General features: G+C 40.0%; 2 long non-coding RNA genes across 2 annotated transcripts in view; one reads left to right on the top strand and one right to left on the bottom strand.

The window, feature by feature from the left end:
* Positions 1-1,438: 1,438 nt before the first annotated feature.
* On the top strand, positions 1,439-12,560 carry LOC111093172. The gene is made up of 6 exons (XR_005380963.1): positions 1,439-2,216; positions 7,248-7,361; positions 8,418-8,560; positions 10,557-10,651; positions 11,565-11,616; positions 11,797-12,560. It is a non-coding gene; the product is annotated as an uncharacterized LOC111093172 (long non-coding RNA).
* The window catches only part of LOC102156572, a 35,969-nt gene continuing 26,828 nt past the window's right edge, over positions 11,078-20,218 (bottom strand). The window contains exon 3 of the long non-coding RNA XR_005380962.1: positions 11,078-11,359. This is a non-coding gene — a long non-coding RNA (uncharacterized LOC102156572). The remainder of the gene's footprint in view (positions 11,360-20,218) is intronic.

Raw genomic sequence — 20,218 nt, 5'->3', positions numbered from 1 at the left:
CCTTACTATTTTCTTTTTTTTTTTTTTTTACAATATGACGTCTTGGCCATTAAATGTTTTACTGCATCATAGAAATGATTGCAAGGGAAAAGTTTCCTCTAAACAAGGAGTGCCAAAAAGGTTGGCTAAGTCTTGTATAAATGTAAGCCTATATTATTTTTCAGGAGTTTATGATGGAATGATCTATGTAGACTCTGATTCCACCTGATAGCAATTGTATGGTTAGAGCAAGAGTTTTAACACCTCAAAGTTTGTTTTTCTTTTTATCAAAGGAAGATTGTGATTCACTGACCTCTGTTTCCAAAGCTGAGATTATAATTAAGTGATATGCTACACTTTAAAGTATCTTAGGATGAAAGCAATTCTAATTATTTCCTTTACTTGGTGTCAACTAATATTCTGGGTGTTAAGATGGGGATTGAAAACATAATGGCTTTAGCTCAAACCCTTCACCTCCCATCCTTCTTCTGTTGCAGTTAGCAGACTGGAGAGGGCAATACTACCAGGGAGGTCTGGTGGTTAGCCACTTAGGCCAGGCCTCACCACATGGCAGGATCATATGATGATGTTCCAGCATCTGACCCTCAATCTCACACTCATTTTAGTTTTACTAGTGTTCCAGAACTGATCAGACTAATAATAGATCTAACCAATCTCACAGAAGTCTAGCATGCACACTAGAAAGCTAATTTATTAGCTGTCCCAAGGAGCTTTCTAATTTATTAATCTGCCACAGTAACCAGAATACTTGTGTCTGATGTGCAGGGTGCTGGGCATTAGAGTAATGTAAGCTAAATGTAAGCTAAATTAATAACCTACAGGTTTTCTTGATACAGAAACAGGGCAAAGAGACATGGGTAATGACTACAGTAACAATAAAAACATCTGCCATTCCGGGTGCTTTATATTCTTTTTGGTTATTTTTACAACTCCAAATAAGCTAAAATATTCACTTATATCAGAAATTCATCATCTTACTTTGAACATAAAAAAGGCACAACTTAAAGTAGTAGAAAACCAGTTTCTCCTATATCTGGTTAATAAATGTTGGATAAGATGTAAAGAATATCAGCTTGAGGAGAGCAACATTATTACCCTTAGCAGGCAGGGCTCATGGTCTCAACCCAGGGAATGTATATGCTCATTTTACCCAAGAGTCTTGAGGACACACACTAATCCAACCGAGCAAGGTTTGGGCATAATATCGAGGAGGCTGGACTAGAATATTAGTGTAACAGATTAATTATACTGATCATAACCAGGTAAGCAGGATACGGAAAAGGGATAGTGAGCATGGAGCCTAGGTAATAAGGGAATTTGAGAATGAAAATTTGCAGGTCTTTATCCCGGACCATCAAATGTCCAGACATTGAATCTGCAGAAGGAAATAGGCCTATCATTAGAGAGCCATGTTTTTTATAGGGCCAAGGTGGTTCATTTGGTTTCACTCTAGTCAGAAAAGTGGCTCCTATGTTTCCAGGATTTGATCTTAAGCACATTTAAATTCTCTAGTTTTTAGTGTCTTCAAAACTGAAAAAGATAAATTATAATATCTTAATTTGGAGTTCTCTTTTTCCACTCTGTTGCTTTCTTTCAGAGCTGGACAGCCTAAGTGACCCAACTCACTCGGAGTAGAAGTCCCACTAAAATAATGATACTTATGGTGATGGTAACATTTTCTGAGCTCAACAAATGCCTATCACTGCTCTATGTGCATTTTTTATCCTCATCAATCAGCTATTGTTATCTTCAATCTTTACAAATAAGGAAGTAGAGCTCTGAGAGGGTAAGAGATTTGCCTCAGGTCACACAGTTTATAAATGGCTGACATTGGAATCAAACCCCGGCCTTCTACCAACGCACTGAATTGCCTGTTGGTTAAAATTACTGTTAAGGCTGAATTGTGTCTCCTCAAAATTCAGGTGACCCCAGGACCTCAGAAAATGACTGCATTTGGAGATAGGGCCTTTGAAGAGGTGACTGAGTTAAGATGAGGCCGTTAGAATGAGCCCTAACCGCATCTGCCTGGGGTCCCTGTAAGAGGAACACGAGAGCTGAGCCCACACAGAGACAGAGAGGCCATGTGAGGATGCAACGGGAAGGAGGCTGTCCACACGCTGAAGAGTGAGGCCTCGGGAGACATCAGCTTAGCCAGCACCTGGAGCTTCTAGAACATGGGAAAAATACATCCTCTTGTTCAAACCATCGAATCTAAGGTATTTTGTTACAGCAAGGACTGCCAAGCTAACACATTAATCGTGTTCAAAGTAATTTTAAAGTTCTTCTCCCTGATTTCATTTATCATTTATTCTTCCTTTCTCTTTGTCCCCCCTTCCTTCCTTTCTCTCCTCCTCTACTTCTTTTTCTCTTGCTCCTTTTCCCTCTCCTTCTCCTCCTTCTCCCCTTTTTCTTCCTCTCCCTCCTTCTCCCTCCCGGTCTCTCTTCTTTCCATCTTTCTGAATGAGAAGGCTTCTTAATCATCATGTGAAAGGGTTGACATTTATATAGAAAAAGGAGTCACTGGTCCTAGGTGGAAGCCCCAGCCCATGCATGATTGATTACAGCATTCTGGCATTCCTGAGGTCTTTGCTGACTTTTGGCCTCTCCTGGCTGGTCGGCCTCAGGGCCTCCCCATGAGCTTCGTGGCCCCAAGTGGTGAGCATGTGCACATGGCGCTGAGCCTCAGTGAGGATGGACCAGCTCTCAGCTCTCCTCCAGGGTTCTGTGTACTTTGGAGGATGTGGGGCAGGTTTATATTCTGCCGTCTAGGGATCCTGAGATGGCCCAAGACCACACTTGTGAATTAGTCTAGTGATGCTTGCTGTGCCCCCTAGAAATTAGCTCAGGGTAGCTGACTGGCTGACTGCTTGCTTAATGGGGCTGTGATTAACAATGTCCCAAGGAGCTATCTTTTTCTCATTTAAATCCTCAGTGCCCAGCTGTTTTAATAAAGGCTTTATTATTTAGGTATGGTGAGGCCAACAGATCACCATGATTGCCACTGGAAAGATAGTTTGTGACTCACAAGTCCCAGGAGAAAAGAGCACATGGTTCTGTGCAGGGACACACAGGGAAGCACTGGAATTGATCCAGAGGCAGAGGAGCAGGAGGGAAACCAGGGATCAGAGCCTTTATTGTGCTTTCTACAGGGAGGAACGCAGGGAGGCACGCAGGGTAAGTAGGTTTAGGATTGGCTGACTTGAGTCATTTCAGTGGGCTCTGGGGTACAGGGGCTGCCCCTAGTTCTCTGATACCACTGTGGGAGATTGGCTCAGAGCTGGAGAGCTGTTGAAGTATGGGCTCTAAATTGGTGGGTTTGCTTTGAAAAGTACCCTGGAAGGCAGGGAGTCTCTAGGAACTGTATTAAAATGGGAGGGGCAGTCCCTCCAGTGTCAGGAAGGCCCCAAAGCATCAGAAACAGGAAATAAATTTCTGTTCATGTCTTCTGCCCATTTCATGATTGGATTTTTTTGTTTCTTGGGTGTTGAGTTTGGTAAGTTCTTTATAGATCTAGGATACTAGCCCTTTATCAGATATGTCATTTGCAAATATCTTCTCCCATTCTGTAGGTTGTCTTTTAGTTTTGTTGACTGTTTCTTTTGCTGCACAGAAGCTTTTTATACTGATTAAGACCCCAAAGATACAGATGTAGTGAAACGCCAGGGCACCTGCACCCCAATGTTCATTGCAGCAATGTCCACAATACCCAAACTGTGGAAGAAGCCACAATGTCCTTCAACAGATGAATGGATAAAGAAGATGTAGTGTATGCATATACAATGGAGTATTAGTCATTAGAAATGACGAATACCCACCATTTGCTTTGACATGGATGGAACTGGAGGGTAGTAGGCTGAGTGAAATAAGTCAATCGGAGAAGGACAATCATCATGTGCTTTCAATCATACGAGGAATATAAGAAATAATGAAAGGGATTATAAGGGAAAGGAGGGGAACTGAGTGGGAAAAATTAGAGAGGGAGACAAACCATGAGAGACTCCTAACTCTGGGAAATGAACAAAGGGTTGAGGAAGGGGCGGTGGGTGGGGGGATGGGGTGACTGGGTGACAGGCACTGTGGAGGGCACTTGGTGGGATGAGCACTGGGTATTATACTATATGTTGGCAAATTGAATTGAAATTAAAACAATGCCAAAAAAAAAAAAAAAAAAAAGAAAAGGGAAACAGGAAATAAGAGAAGTGGTTAATACACCGGCATAAAGTTATGCTCTCTAACAACATTGTGGGCATCTCCTACAGTAAAGCACTGGGCCACAGTCGCAAACAGGCAAGATAACACGCATGCTTGTATCAAGTGGGATTGACAGCGCACCGGAAACCCTTGCGTTTCCTTTACTACAGATCTCAACATCTTTACTATTTTCACAAGGTTTTTTGGGGATCAGCGAGTGAAAGAGAGGTGGCAAGGGATGGTTTCCTTGTAACTTCCAGGCCCGCGTGTGCCTGTGCAGAGGGCACTCTGTGCCCTTGCCTTCCCCACAGGGCAGGCCATATGGGTCTATGCCCCATGTGAGGGGAGAGGACCATGTGTGTGCTGGGTAGGCTGCTAAGTGCTCTATTAATTAATATTATTCAAAAGCGGAATGAATTTTCTTGAGTCACAGAAAGTATTCAGAGAGTAATCACTGGTTGTAGGTGTTGTCACCTACAACCATTAAGTGGATAGTTAGACTTGCTCACTTCAAAGATACTTTCTTATTTATTTTAAATTTATTTAAACGAAAAAGTATTTTTTATAGTTAAAAACAAAATTTTCAATTTTTTTTGGTCCTAAGTTTTCTCATATATAAGATAGTATATGCCTCACAGGGTTTTATTAGTATATCATTATTTTTTCTATTACAAAAATATGAATGACTAGATTATTTTTCTTTAATCACATTGATAATATTTCTTTGGGAAAAAAGCATAAATCTGTGTGAATACACAGGATAAATCTGGTTTCTACCCTGAAGCTAATGTTAAAGACAAGATGGTTAGCCTCTTCCTACTTATTCCCCATCTTTGGATAGATAGCTTGGCCTGAATGGTCAGTATGGTCATATCAGTTAGCTCTTTGTCCTGTAAATGTGACGAGTGAGATTGGGGGTAGTGCAGGAGGTAGATGAGGGGCTTTCCAATTTTGTTGCTGACTTCTGTAAGTGTGAAGATCTTAAAACTGAGCCTTAATTTCTTTGAGGAGTTTGTCTTCCTCTTTTCAACAAATTGTGGACAACTTAAATTGGCTTTATCAGTTCCATAGCTGGAGAATATTATAAATATTTCCCCTCCAAATTTTTGGCTCGACATGGACTCTCTGTTAGCTTGAAAATAAACAAGAGACAGACAAAACAAAGCCCTAAACTGACCAGGTTATGAATTGTCATATGAAATAGAATTTGGAAGTGGTCATCACTGATTTTATTTAAATCTATCACTTCTCCCAAATAAAATATAATAAATTTCGTCTGAGAGGCTCTAAGTTTGGGCATCTGAAATACATTGATGGCAAAATGATGGGCCAAGTTACCTGTTCATAAATTTTGTCAGTGAGATTGGAGAAGCATAGAATTTTTTATTGACACTCTAAAGTCTTCCTTGTTCTAGTTTTATAATTCAGGGAAACAAAGTGCCCTGAGCTTTGCACACACCTCCTTCATTTCATCTGATAATGCATCCTCATTTATATAATTAATTAGACACTAAAGTTAATTAAAATACCTGATGAATACTTCCTGCCACCGGAGCTCCTTATGGTCTGTTATAATTGATGGCTATTTTGTTTGTTCATAATAACTCTGTTGGAGTGTCCTCTCTGGTTGGACTCAGGGTAATTTTTCTAGGTTAGATTTAGATCTTTATAAGACAACTTTTTTCCTGGATAAATCTCACATGGAAGAATAGCCAAAGAAAGCAAGTTAAAACAAGTGCTTTTGTGGCTAGACCCCAACTTTCTGGCCTTTCTCCTTCTTATGATTCCACTTTGGAACACACTGGTCTCGTCCATATTTAATTGGGAAAATTCTTTACTCTCCTAAACTACTGACCCATTTGGGACATTCAATCTGAAGATAGCAATTTTTCCTTGACAAATTACTAGTTTCATTTCTCAGTTAATAAATAGCCTTTGAGAACTTATTTAATTTGTGATTGGTGTTGTAGAAAAATAGGTAAAGGACTAGATTCATAATCTTTGCCTTTGAGTTTGGACAGGAACTCATTAGTATTAAGTCACACAAACTGACTATATATTTTAGTTGCTGATGTGTACATATAACTTGAAAATTAACACTATTGTGAGATCCAAAACTAGCTGGAAGGGGAGTCTACTGAGGAGTTATATCAGTATAAGTAATTTAAAAGAGGAATATATTTTGCTTTTCTTTTATACCCCTTATGAAATATGTACATTCATGATTTGAAACACTTTCAGATGCATTAGGACTCTAAGGTCCTATTTGCCAAAGATATAGGTTTATAGTCACAAGTAGAAATAGTTTCAAGAGTTGTCCTCCTCTATAAATACTGTTAGAAAGAATTGTTTAAAACCAACTATCAATACTTACAGGAAATGCCTTTCAAAATTTAATTGGCTGATCATCAACCATTATGTGTAGTTGGATAACTCATTTACATATCCAGGAGTACATTTTTCAACTAATTTTGCCCTGAGGCTTTACCAAGACACTGCTTAAAATTAATTGTTTCATGAGTGTATCATTGAGAAATTTTTGTTTATTTATTTTAAATATTTTATTTATTTATTATTCATGAGAGATAGAGAGAGAGAGAGGCAGAGACACAGGCAGAGGGAGAAGCAGGCTCCAAGCAGGGAGCCCGACATGGGACTAGATCCCGGTCTCCAGGATCAAGCCCGGCGGAAAGCGGCGCTAAACCACTGAGCCACCCGGGCTGCCCTCATTGAGAAATTTTTAATAGTGAAATAGAGAAGCTTGTATTTTTCTAGACCAAAATGATATCAGGGATGTTCTCCAGTGTAGAATTTGGGGACTTGGACTTGAAACAGGCACAGGACTCTGTTTTGAAGAAATGTTGACCTTAACTTGGAAATGTTCCTCCTTGTCAATCTGCTAGTCCAATGTGAGTCTGATTATGGTTTTCATTATTTATAAGATGACTCAAATCTTTTAAAAATATATAGTTCTTATTAAAGCTTGTAGCAAGAATATGTACTCCGGGCTCTCCTTAGCAAATATAGCCTTGAACATAACCCACTTCCCTTTACAGGTCCATGTTAGGCAGAAAGAGGGATTGATTCTCAAGGAGCTATAGTTCGTCCATCCTTCTTAGATCTGTATTTCTCAAAGTGAAATGGAATCACTGAGGAGCTCCTTAAAAATGGTAAGGCCCTGGTCCTGAATCTGAATCTCTGTAATGGGACAAAAAACCTGCAGTAAACCAGCAGCATTACACTCTGTCTGCATTGAGACCCCACACACTCCACAGCTAAATCTATCTGGGACCAAGCCAGATCTGAGAAGCATTTGTACCGAATTGTGTTCTGGCATAAAGCCCTCAGAGACCTTGGGAGAAGCAGTCATGTAGGGAAAGCATCCAGTTTTTTGAGGAGCCATGGCTATTGTATGAGCCCACTACCCTCTACTATCAGTGTGATGGGCCCCTGCCTAGAGTGGGAGAACTGGGAAATCTTAACTCCCCTCTTTGGCCGAGACTTCACTTTTTATTCCCCATTGGATCCCAAAAGTCTCCAGTATGTCTTTTAGTCTAATCATTAAATAGAAATGCAGTATTACCATAATTATTGTAGGGATATTCTTCAGGATGCTATCCACTGTGTCACTTGATGCCTGGTACCTCCACTCAGTGTCACCTGGGATAATTTCCCTTAGTTCTTGCTGCTACTGAAAACTATAACCTCTTAGGTAAATAATATTTGTTTTGTCTTTTGGAGAATGTGAATGTTGCCAACTGCTCATGTTTTTGGCTTTTGTTTTGGTAACTGGGCAAATTCAGCATTAAACATGTGGGCCACTTTTAATAATGAACTGTGCAGGCCATTATGGCACATATTTCTGTACGCTGACTTTTCTGCTTATCTGTGTATGTGACACCACTTGCCCTCTGCCATGGTTTTTTTAATCTTTGGGGTAAAAATCTTGTAATTGCTCTATGTATATTTTTTGATTCTTTAAATCCTTAAGGAATGAAGATATAGATTCAATAATAAACAAAACAATTACAGTAATCCTCCATTATCCACAGGTGATACATTCCAAGACCCTCCAGCATATGCATGAAATCATGGACAGTATTGAACTCTATATATATTATGTTTTTTCCTATACGTATATACATACCCATGATAAAGTTTAATTTATAAATGAATAACAATCTCTCTTTCTCAAAATATCTTGCACTGTACTCACCCTTCTTGAGATGATGCAAGATGATAAAATGTCCACGTGATGAGATGAAGTGAAGTGAATGACATAGGCACTGTGACAGAGCTTTAGGTTACTCTTGACCTTCTGATATGACAGAAGAAAGATCATCTGCTTCTAGACCACGGTTGACCACAGGTAACTGATAAGAGGAGACTGCTGTAATATGTAAAACATTAAATTTTTTTTAAAGGATTTTATTTATTTAAAGAAAGAGAGAGAGAGCATGTGCTTGTGCACATGATGGAGCAGAGGAAGAAGGAGAGGGGAAAAAAAATCTCTAGTAGACTCCCTGCTGAGCAAGGAGATGGATGAGGGACTCGATCTCAGGACGCTGAGATCACGACCTGAGCTGAAATCAAGAATTGGATGCTTAACTGACTGAGTCACCCAGGCTTAGGTTTTTGTTTTTATTGTGTCTTGCATATAAGACATTTCATAAAAAATCTGCTAAATGAATAAGTGGTGAGTTCTAGAAGGTATGTAAAGAAAATCTGGACATATGCTATTTTTGCAGAGAATACAAGAATAAAACTAACAGTTAATAATAGTAATAATAGCCAATAGCAGTTGTGAGCTATGTGCTATAGACATGATCTTGCTTGATCGTCACAAGAGATAAACGAGATAGGTATAACTAGTACATATAAGGACAGTGAGCCATAGGGCAATGATTTTCCCAGGTCACCAGAGGGTAAGTGACAGAGCAGGACGTTTTGGGTATGTTTTCTTGCCAACCTTTGGTTTAGTGGCTACAGGACTTTGGTTGAACCCAGTGGTTGCAGACCTTGACTTCTCCCCACTTTGTTCCAGGTGTTAATTTGTCCTAACTAACTTAGACTTTAGATGAGGTTGTCTTGTTCTCTGAGATCAAGGCAAGATTAATATAAACTCTTGCTTCACCTCCTGGACAAAATCCAACATCTTCCCCCAAATCTTTGCAGATTCCCAGAGGCTTTTATACCCACAGTCAATTCTGGCTCAAAGTTGCTGCTTTGATGCCGTTCTCAAACTTCTCTGGGTCTCTCCCCTTCAGCTATTCTCTTCTCTCTGTTCTGTGCTGTTGCAAAGTAGAATTTGGTTTCTTTGGCTGGTTTCAACAAGCCCCCTATCGTGATACACTTGTGTCTGGCAGATTTTAGGAAGGTTTGAGGAGACAAACATCATTTAGAGACAAAATCCGAAAGCATTTAATATTGATCATTGGACGCTCCTCTTCTTTTATGTTCCTTAGCTAGCTTGCCATAGGAGATTGCTCGTTTGTCAGTTTCTCCAGCAGGTGTCAGGCTTGGGGCTCAGCACTTCTCTCTTCTCTCTACCCAGTAGCTATCCAGCCTAGACAGCTGGAGTTGGAGGTGTGGGTGTGTAGAAGGCGTTCTATGGTGTGTGGGCGTGGAGAGCTTTACGGTGGCCCATTTCAAGGCCATCAACTCTTAGACCAGTTGATTTGCCTGAAAAGGTCCTCATAGTTTAGATGTTTTCTCACTTCTTCTTTGCCACCTCCCCCTTTGTAAGGATCCCCTTTCTTGCTTTCCAGAGGAATAACATATCTCTCCCCCCATCCCAAATTTTATTATAGTACATTGCTTTCAAGTGTTAAAATCTTTGCACAAGGGAACCATTTGAAATATTGATGTGTCTAAGAGAGTGATAGATTCCAGTGAGTGGTTAGCTATTCCTTTATAGCTTGGGTGGTTTCCAGTTCTTGGCTTATAGCAAATTTGAAGGAGAACTTGATTGAGTTGTCAGCTGATAGATCATTTAAAAATACATTTTGAGGATACATAACTATGCTAATTTGGGGAAATATAACTCAGGGAGAATCCAGCAGTTGAGTGATGTTGCTATACTAAAATGCCTTCACTACCATCTACTTATTTAGGTGAGTAAAGCTTTTTCAGCATTTTCATCTATAAAAAAAGACAAGTCATGGTGAAATTAGTGCTGTGTCCTGGGTCTTTTTGGCAATAAGTGTAGTCATCTAAGGATATAGGAACTCAAAAAAAGAACTGTACCAAATATGTAAAGCTAAACATTTCCAATTTTTCTTTTACTTTTCATGTAATATACAGGCATGCCCTGTTTTATTCCATTTTGCTTTATTGCTCTTTGCACGTATTGTGTTTTTTCACAGATTGAAGGTTTGTGGCAAACCTGCATTAAAACAAGTCTACAGACCTCATTTCTCCAACAGCATTTGCTCACGTCATGTCTTTATGTCACATTCTGGTAATTCCCACAATATTTTAAACTTTTCATTATTATCAGATTTTTAATGGGGGTTTGTGACTAGTGACTATGACTCACTGAAAGCTTAGATGATGGCTCACCTTTTTATTTGGCAATAAAGTATTTTTAAATTAAGGTATGTACTTTTTATTTTAAGACATAATGCTATTACACACTTAATAGACTATGATTTGGGGTGAACACAACTTTTATAGGCACTGGGATGCCACAAAATTCACTGGACTCACTTTATTGTGATATGTATTTTATAACAGTGGTTTAGCCAAACTTCAATGTGTCTAATTAGAGGAAATCCGATCATTTTCCTCAGTGGTGTACGCTTAATAATGGTAATGATAAGTCAACCCACGCACTGAAAAAAAAATGTAGAACTTTAGATTCATTGGAAATAAGCGAGCAACCAAATTCAAGTATTAACTTTCATTTATTTATGGTAATCCATAATAAGGCTTTCAAATATGAAATTTGAATAAAACACTATGGAAGAATTGAAATGGAAATCCAAGCTTTAGGAAAAAACATAAACAATAAGAAAGGATAAGATAAACAGAAATGTAAAAAGAAATAAGTAAATTCTACTACTTTCTTCCTGTAAACTCAGTAGATTATCTTGAACAGGCTCTAGTGCAAATGTGGCCAAACCACTTTGGAAGATCTGGCTATCATCCAGTGGGCAGGGCGCTTCTCCTGTGTACAAGAGGATGGGAGACAGTATGAGGATGATTGATGATTATATTCCTGCACGAGTCATTGCCATGGTTTGGGTGTTCTGTATACACTGACCTTAGAGTTATTACTCAGTTTTTTTTTTCAATGTAGTTACTCTTCACTGAAAAACAAAAATGCTTTCTGAGTACTAACCAATAAAACTAATCTTATCTCTTCTTCCCAGATGGTGCAATAAAGACCTAAAAATATCAAAGAAGTTTTCTGAAACATTACAAGTAAGTGGAAAAGAGGAATAGAGGACCTCAAGTCCTCATTCTAGGATTAGTAGACTGCAATTTGTGGCCGCAGGTGTGAGGTGAGGTACATAACTTGAAGATTATGGCAGTATGGTGGCTTATGGTGACTTGTTAAAGTAGACTGATGAATAACAAGCTCTTTCTTTTGACATTTTCTAGAATGGCCTTTTGAAATGGACCCGATGAAGTTTGTCCCTGCCAGGTCTCCTGTACCCTTTGCCCAGTGCTCCCATGCCTGTCAAATATGTCAAAAACAGAGGGGATTTTCATCAATTGTGTTGGCTCCTTCCTTCACTTCCTGGAACTCATGTGAGGTGAACATGTCAGCACCATAGAGGAAGCCACAGGAACAGGAGAGGAGAGGGGAGCAATGGCAACCCCTAGTCAGGGAAGGCACTTCTGTGGGGACATGTTCTTGTCAGATTCAGATTCAGAAAAATGCCTTGCCCTTGTCTAGGTCCCTCATGAAACCCCGAGGACACAAGCACCTGTAAATTTGGGGGCTGGCGGCTTCCATTGCCGCCCGTTTGAGACAAGAGGGAATCTTTGAGTTTGAGGGGGCTGGAGTGGGAAATGAAGGTCTGGGTAACGGACGCGATCTCTAGTTTTTCCCCTTGCAATGTTAGTTCACATATCATAAAATCCACTCTTTAAAAGTATGCAATTCAGTGGTTTTTAATGTATTCTGAATTGTGTGACTGTCACCACAGTCTAATTCCAGAACATTTTCATCACCTCGGAAGGAAATCTCATGCCCATTAGCAGTCATCCCCCAATCTTCCCTCCAGCCCCTGGCAATCATTTTTGTCTCTATGGACTTGTCTACTTTGTCTGTTTTGGGCATTTCAAATGAATTACTTTTATTTGAATGTGACTTTTTGTGATTATAACATTCCCAAGGTTCTTCCACGTTGTGGCATCTATCAGCACTTTGTTCTTTTTTTTTTTTTTTAAACTATTTACTTATGAGAGACACAGAGGGAGAGGCAGAGACATAGGCAGAGGGAGAAGCAGGCCCCATGTAGGAATCTGATGTGGGACTTGATTGCAGGACCTCAGGATCACGACATGAGCCAAAGGCAGATGCTCAACCACTGAGCCTTGCAGACAACTCTACTTTGTTCTCTTTAATGGCTAATATTCCATTGTATGTCTATACTACAATTTGTTCATCTCTCCATCAGTTGATGGGCATTTGGGTTGTTCCATGTTTTGGTTATCACAAATAATGCTGCTATGAACCCTGGCAGAAAAGTTAATAGTTTTTTAAAGTACATGTAATTGAGAGCTCATTTTAGTTGAACAAATGCTGACAGGCTTGTCAAGAGTCCTTGATACCATACCTTACATTAGTCTGGCTAGTCCAAAAGCCATGGTAGATTAAGAGTAAGACATAACAGGGATCCCTGGGTGGCGCAGCGGTTTGGCGCCTGCCTTTGGCCCAGGGCGCGATCCTGGAGACCCGGGATCGAGTCCCACGTCGGGCTCCCAGTGCATGGAGCCTGCTTCTCCCTCTGCCTGTGTCTCTGCCTCTCTCTCTCTCTGTGACTATCATAAATAAATAAAAATTAAAAAAAAAAAAGAGTAAGACATAACAGAAGTATTTTAGTATGCATGAAGGATGTGAACATGTTTATTTGCCTAGTATCATCTACATATTTTCAAATCATGTTTACAAATTTCATTCAAAAATGTTGCTGGCTGACTATATCTTCATTGTCATGGCCATATCACATTTGTATTTTAGAAATATCTCCCGATATATAAAGTTGTCTGTGGTTTGATTTCAACCTTATTCACTAGCCCAGTGGTTCCGAAACTGAGCACTGAGTGCCTTTGGAGACTGCAAGAAAATTATTTTTTTAAATATATTTTTTATTGAAGTTCGATTTGCCAACATATAGTATAACACCCAGTGCTCATCCTGTCAAGTGCCCCCCTCAGTGCCCGTCACCCAGTCACCCTATCCCCCTGCATCCCCTTCCACTACCTCTTGTTCATTTCCTAGAGTTAGGAGTCTCTCATGTTTTGTCACCCTCTCTAATCTTTCCCACTCATTTTCCCTCCTTTCCCCTATAATCCCTTTCACTATTTCTTATATTCCCCATATGAGTGAAACCATTTGATGCTTGTCCTCTGATTGACTTATTTCACTCAGCATAATACCCTCCAGGTCCTCCAGTTGAAGCAAATGGTGGGTATTTGTCGTTTCTAATGGCTGAGTAATATTCCGTTGTATGCATAGACCACATCTTCTTTATCCATTCATCTTTCAATGGACACTGAGGCTCCTTCCAGTTTGACTACTGTGGACACTGCTGCTATAAATACTGGAGTGCAGGTGTCTCAGCTTTTCACTGCATCTGTATCTTGGGGTAAATCCCCAGTAGTGCAATTGCTGGGTCGAAGGGTAGCTCTATTTTTAACTCTTTGAGGAACCTCCACACAGTTTTCCAGAGTGGCTGCACCAGTTCACATTCCCACCAACAGTGCAAGAGGGTTCCCATTTCTCCACGTCCTCTCCAACATTTGTTGTTTCCTGTTTTATTAATTTTCGCCATTCTCACTGGTGTAAGCTGGGATCCCACTGTGGTTTTGATTTGTATTTCGCTGATGGCAAGTGATGCGGAATATTTTCTCATGTGCTTGTTGGCCATGCATATGTCTTCTTTGGTAAAATTTCTGTTCATGTCTTTTGCCCATTTCATGACTGGATTGTTTGTTTCTTGAGTGTTGAGTTTAATAAATTCTTTATAGATCTTGGATACTAGGCTTTTATCTGATATGTCATTGCAAATATCTTCTCCCATTCTGTAGGTTGTCTTTTAGTTTTGTTGACTGTTTCCTTTGCTGTGCAGAACCTTTTTATCTTGATTAAGTCCCAACAGTTCATTTCTGCTTTTGTTTCCCTTGCCTTCATAGGTGTATCTTGCAAGAAGTTGCTGTGGCCAAGTTCAAAAAGGGTGTTGCCTGTGTTCTCCTCTAGGATTTGGATGGATTCTTGTCTCACATTTAGATTTTTCAACCATTTTGAGTTTATCTTTGTGTATGGTGTAAGAGAATGGTCTAGTTTCATTCTTTTGCACGTGGCTGTCCAGTTTTTCCAGCACCATTTATTGAAGAGACTGTCCTTTTCCAGCGGATAGTCTTTCCTCCTTTGTCGAATATTAGTTGACCATAGAGTTGAGGGCCTATTTCTGGGTTCTCTATTCTGTTCCATTGATCTACTGCAAGAAAACTATAGGGGCAGTGCAGGAATGTTTTAAATTTATGAGTTCAAGATATTCTAAACTAAGTGCTACTAGTTAAGGACAGGCTACAGTTTCAACATTAGATGGTGACACAATCTGTTGAATAAATATCTTTGTGAAACTGGGATGTTGGCAGGAGCTCTGATAAAGTGCCAAATACTGCATGAAAACCAATGTGGAATGGGAAGCAGCATGGCTGTGTTCAATCTGATTCAAAGATCTGAGAGGCTCTAGGGTAGCCCGCCTGATACACACATTCCCCAAATAAGTAATTGTAGTTCTTTAAGAATGAAATAAATATTTTTTCTTTGTTGCAAATTAAATGTTATTTGAACTAAACATTAAATAACTAAATAAATCATTTGGATTAAATGCTATTTCATAAATGAAGCTTTTAGCTATTCCCTTTGGCCTCAAGGTGCCTGAAAAATGACTGAGATATGTAAGTTGCAATAAACCAAGATGTTTGGGACCCTTTGTTCCAGTCTCTTCCCTTAGTTTCTCATGTTTTCTTTGTTGAAGTCTCAGTGTTTTTAAAGTATATCCTGTTCTTTCATGGGTCCATGTCCTTGCATGTGTCTCTTTGACCTGGAGTTCACCCCTTATCTCCATTCTTCTTCTACCTGGAAATTTTTTTTAAAACCCTTGGAGACTCTTCTCAAATATCCTCTCCTCTGGGAAGCCTTCCCAGACCTCTCCAGGTGTGCTCACTTACCGAATTTTCAATGTTTCCAGGATGTCTAGTTTATTCCTTCACTTTCTGCCCCCTCAAATTTCATTGTGCTGAAATCTGTCTGGGTTACTGGACTTCCTTTCTCATTCTGAGTTCCACGATCACAGAAACCACATCTTAGCAGCTCTGTATCTCCAGCACAGCACCAGGTGCCTTGTGACAGACCAGTTAACTGCATGAGTAGACTGAAAGCTAACACAAGATATCTATTAAACTACCCTCTCTCTTTCAGAATGCACGTCCCCCCGCCACTGGAAGCAATTTACTATGGTAATATTGGAGAGTACTGTAAATAATCCTGATTGCAGTGCCCAGAAAGCTTTATAATCAGTCAGAGAGACCACGTGAATACAAACTGTGACCGTTTCAAAGGCAATTTCCTGACCACCACCTCAAAGCACATGTCAGACACAAAAGTTGTGCCAATCTATGAGCTCCAATTGAAATGATAGAGTTCACTGCAAGTTCAGCCTGAATTGGGCTTAAATGAAATGAAATTGATAGCAGATGAAAGCTCAACAGGTTGCAGAATAATTATATACTTGTTACGATGTTCTCACTAATTGGAGCACTAGCTCAGTGAACCTCATCTTCTGGAACTGCTACTGGGGTAACTGGCAGACACATCTGTTTGGTACGAATCTGCATATTTGCTCATTTGCCAAAAATGTAAAGTAGAGCCTTGAATTAGTTTCAGTTCACTTCATCACTTCCAAGCTGAAGAATCAGCGGAATATATTACAGTGCTTCTCCCCTCCCCTCGACATGCCAAATTACATCCACAAGCGAACATTCACAAAAGGCAACCTTAAAAAGCAGGCTGTCTGGAATGGTGATGGACAGAGACGCCTACACCCTCTGCATGAACATGTACTACTCTCATTTATCTAACTAGGGGCCCCGTGCTCATACCAAAGGGACGGCTGATAAAAAGACACTCTCTAGAAGCTCTTATTTTCAAGATGAAGGTGAAACTTGTATTTTCTTAAAGGAAGGCCCCTTTAGCTCATACTTCATTCCCTTTGGCAATGTGTGCATTCATAGATAAGTATTTTCCTCATGTCTTCAAAAGTTGTGCTTCTAACCGAATTAAAGTTTAACCTTCATTAATCCCGGTGGGGTTCTCTCTAAAATAACTGGTCGCAGTTACTTTAATGTCCTGTTCATTTTATTTTATCATGGTTCTCAAATTATAGTAATCCTCCCAACCCTTAGATTCAGTATAAAGCAATTTCATGTTTATATTGTAGTTGGCAGACTCAGGTTATCTTCAAATATTCTACAGAAATAAAACTATCAGTCCACAGAGAAGTAATCACCTGGTGGAGATGAAAATGCTTTAAAAAGAGAGGGTTTCCTCTTCCTCTTTAAAATATCAATTGCAATGATGTCTCATGTTGCTCCTCGTGGTTAATATTTTTGGAACCTTTATTTCAGAGCATAAGGAGCAGTGAGTGACTGAGTTACTTTTGAGAGAGAAATTCATTTACAGGCTATGTCTTGAGCTTGCAGGGCCAGCTCCCCAAAACCGCTTCCAGAGAGACCGAAGCTCCTCCTTCCCTGGCTCCTACCTGTTTCCTCAAACTGGCACCACGTGTCAAGGATCAACTGGATCCTTCTTTGTGCCAGACACTTTCTGCTTGTTTAGCAGTGAAGAAGACAGACAATCTAATGGGAGACACAGAATGAAAGTAACTTACCCCATAGTATCAAGATCATTATGCAGTGATGATAAAAATTGCAACAAGGTGCTGAGAAAAGAACAATCTCTGGATATAGGGGCAGTGCTGGTAGTTAGGGAAGGCTTTTCTGAGCAGGTGTCAGATGAAGCCCAAGATGAGAAGGAGTGCACCTTGAAGGCACTGGGGGTAAGAGCCCCACAGGCAGAAGGAACAGTAGGTGCAAGGACCCTCAGGACTGACAACTGGAAATGTCTCTCCTCTCCATTCTGCATTCACCAGTGCCCCTGTCCTTTGTTTCACATTCATCTTTCATATATGTAAACTGACTGGAGATTCCATCTGGTAGACCTCCTGGCTGGGCCAAAAGGTTCTGGGTGTTCCAAAGAGCCATCCATACCTAATACCTAGAAGGCAGGGGTCTTAACAAATTGCATATACTAATATTTGGATTTTTATTCGTTTGTTTTAAAGATTTTATTTATTCATGAGAGACACAGAGAGAGAGACAGAGACAGAGACAGAGACAGAAACATAGGTAGAGGGAGAAGCAGGCTCCATGCAGGAATCTGATGCTCAATTCCATCTCAGGACCATAGGATCACACCCTGAGCCGAAGGCAGATGTTCAACCACTGAGCCACCCAGGCGTCCTGCATATACTAATATTTGGATCCATGAAAACTGAAAGTATGAAGCTTTTCTAGGAGATACCTTCATGAGATCAGGGTTTGTGTTTTAACAGTAAACCCTGGGAAACTTACAGACCTCTGAGACATGCCCCATTCTAACTTTCTACTTAAATAACAGTAAGTTCTGCACAAAGATGAAGAGTTGCTATTTTGCCTGTTTCATCCCTGAAATGTTGCTAGCCTCTTGAATTCTTTTGAGGTGAGGGATCTGGGTAAAAATCAGATGTAGCACTAATGGCTGTGTTCTTAGCCTGTGGCCTCCAAGGACCCCTGTGGCTGTGGGGACCCACAGCCATCTCATAGTGGCTGCCACCTGCCATCATCACATCTTTCATTCTTCCTACTCCAAGAGGATATTTCCCTAAGAAGAGGTAAAATGAGTAAGCCATAGTGACAGTGCATGTGGACAGCCTGTTGCCCCCTAGCTGGGGTAAGAATCAGAAGGACACGAAGATGGATCACTTTGCTTGGGGAATGGCCCTGGGTAAGGGCAATTTGTTGCTCTTCCAAATGCCTGAAGAATTCCCATTTTTGTTCAAGACCCATCCCTATTGACTTTTTATAAAATTTTGCTTGATCACATCTTATCTGCAGCCCCAAGGGCACTGTTAGTCTCGATGCAGTGAGATGGGTCCTTGCCCATCCCAATGAACTGAAGTGTATCTGACTATAAACTTAGATCCTTATTTGGACCTTGAGCTCATCTGTGTTTTGCTCATTTGACTATCTCAGAGTGCCTGCTCCAAAGATGTTTGCCATAAATGAATAAATACATGCATGATGTATAATAAATATAGCTCCTCCAAAGCAATATCAGAAATGGCAGTGGAGCTCAACCTGCTATCATAACTAGAGGAGACAAGTGTCTTCCTCAGCAGAAGCCCCATGCATGTGAAGTAGGGCCCATTACCACTTAGGGCTGCTAATCTTTCATCCACCTAGACATTTTATTTTTCTCTGCTTTAGAAAATAAGAGGCAGAAGGTGGAGAAACTGATATTTTTTGATGAAAGAATAACATTATTTAATGGGTTAGCCTGCACAGTTCGTTTTGTTGCTGTAAAGTCTGTCCAAAGTGTGTGTTTTGGTGTTTCTGTCTTAGTAGCTTAGTAAGTGCAATATTCTGAGCAAAATGGAATCTTTCTTTGAAGGTTGAAGCTACTGTAATGCCTTGCAGTCATCATAACATCAAGACCCCTGCCCTGGTTTCTTCTGGAAAATGCATAGGAAATACAGCCAAGTTTTCACTAACCCCAGGGCATGACTGGCACAGTAATTTTTTGAATAAATCTTAAAATAATCTGGTTTCCTTATGACCATAGTTTCTCCCCCCAAGTTATAAGCTATAAAAAATTTGGATGGGTTTATGTTTCTGCTTAATCAAGGTTTACTGTCTGCCTTAAACTTAGTGCCAAGTGACATCCAGTAATCATTCTTTGTTTGGAGCATCCCAGCAGCCGAGAAGTCAAATTCATCACCAAGTGACAGTTTCACTCACATTCCTGAAGAGAGACAATTCATAAACCTCACATTTTTATTTATTTTTCTCTTACCCCCACCAGGGAATCCTCTAGCCTGATGCATCAGGAGATAGGGCATGACCTCCTATACTACTGTAATATTTCTTTAGTTGGTGTGCTTAGTGAGAAGACTCTGGAAAAATGGATATGGAGAGAACAGGATATATAATTCCTCTCTTCCTAGAATATGTCACAGTGGTAAGTGGATGATGAATGCTGATGAGCATCAAATACTTCCTCAATCAAGCCCTGCTTCTGGTGTGTGTGTGTGTGTGTGTGTGTGTGTGTGTGTGTGTGAAAGAGAGAGTGTATGTGTATTACAGCTGCCATCTGCAGTCTCTATTACTAAACCATCAGGATGATCACAAACAATCAAAGAAAAAATTGAAATGACATCAGATGCATTATTTTATCCATCTACAATATTAACTATGTGGTTTAGCAAAATATCCTGGAGCACATTTTGTCTTAATGTATCAGTGTCAATAGCTGCAAAGAATTTCTGAAATCAAAGTCACAGATGTGGACAGGTTTTCAGAAATGAATTATAACAAAATAATTCTCTTGACTGAAGGGTATATAGTAGAAATGGGCTTCATTTGATAATCAATCTTTTTGCTACCATCCAAATCTGAAGACAAAAATACCTGCATCAAACACTTACTTCCTGGGTACTTTGGTCAGGTTGTTAACTCTCTTAGAACCTTG

The sequence above is a fragment of the Canis lupus genome, chromosome 29 (genome assembly GCF_011100685.1).
Source record: "Canis lupus familiaris isolate Mischka breed German Shepherd chromosome 29, alternate assembly UU_Cfam_GSD_1.0, whole genome shotgun sequence".
Classification (NCBI taxonomy): Eukaryota; Metazoa; Chordata; class Mammalia; order Carnivora; family Canidae; genus Canis; species Canis lupus.
This window is presented reverse-complemented; position numbering and strand designations above follow the sequence as displayed.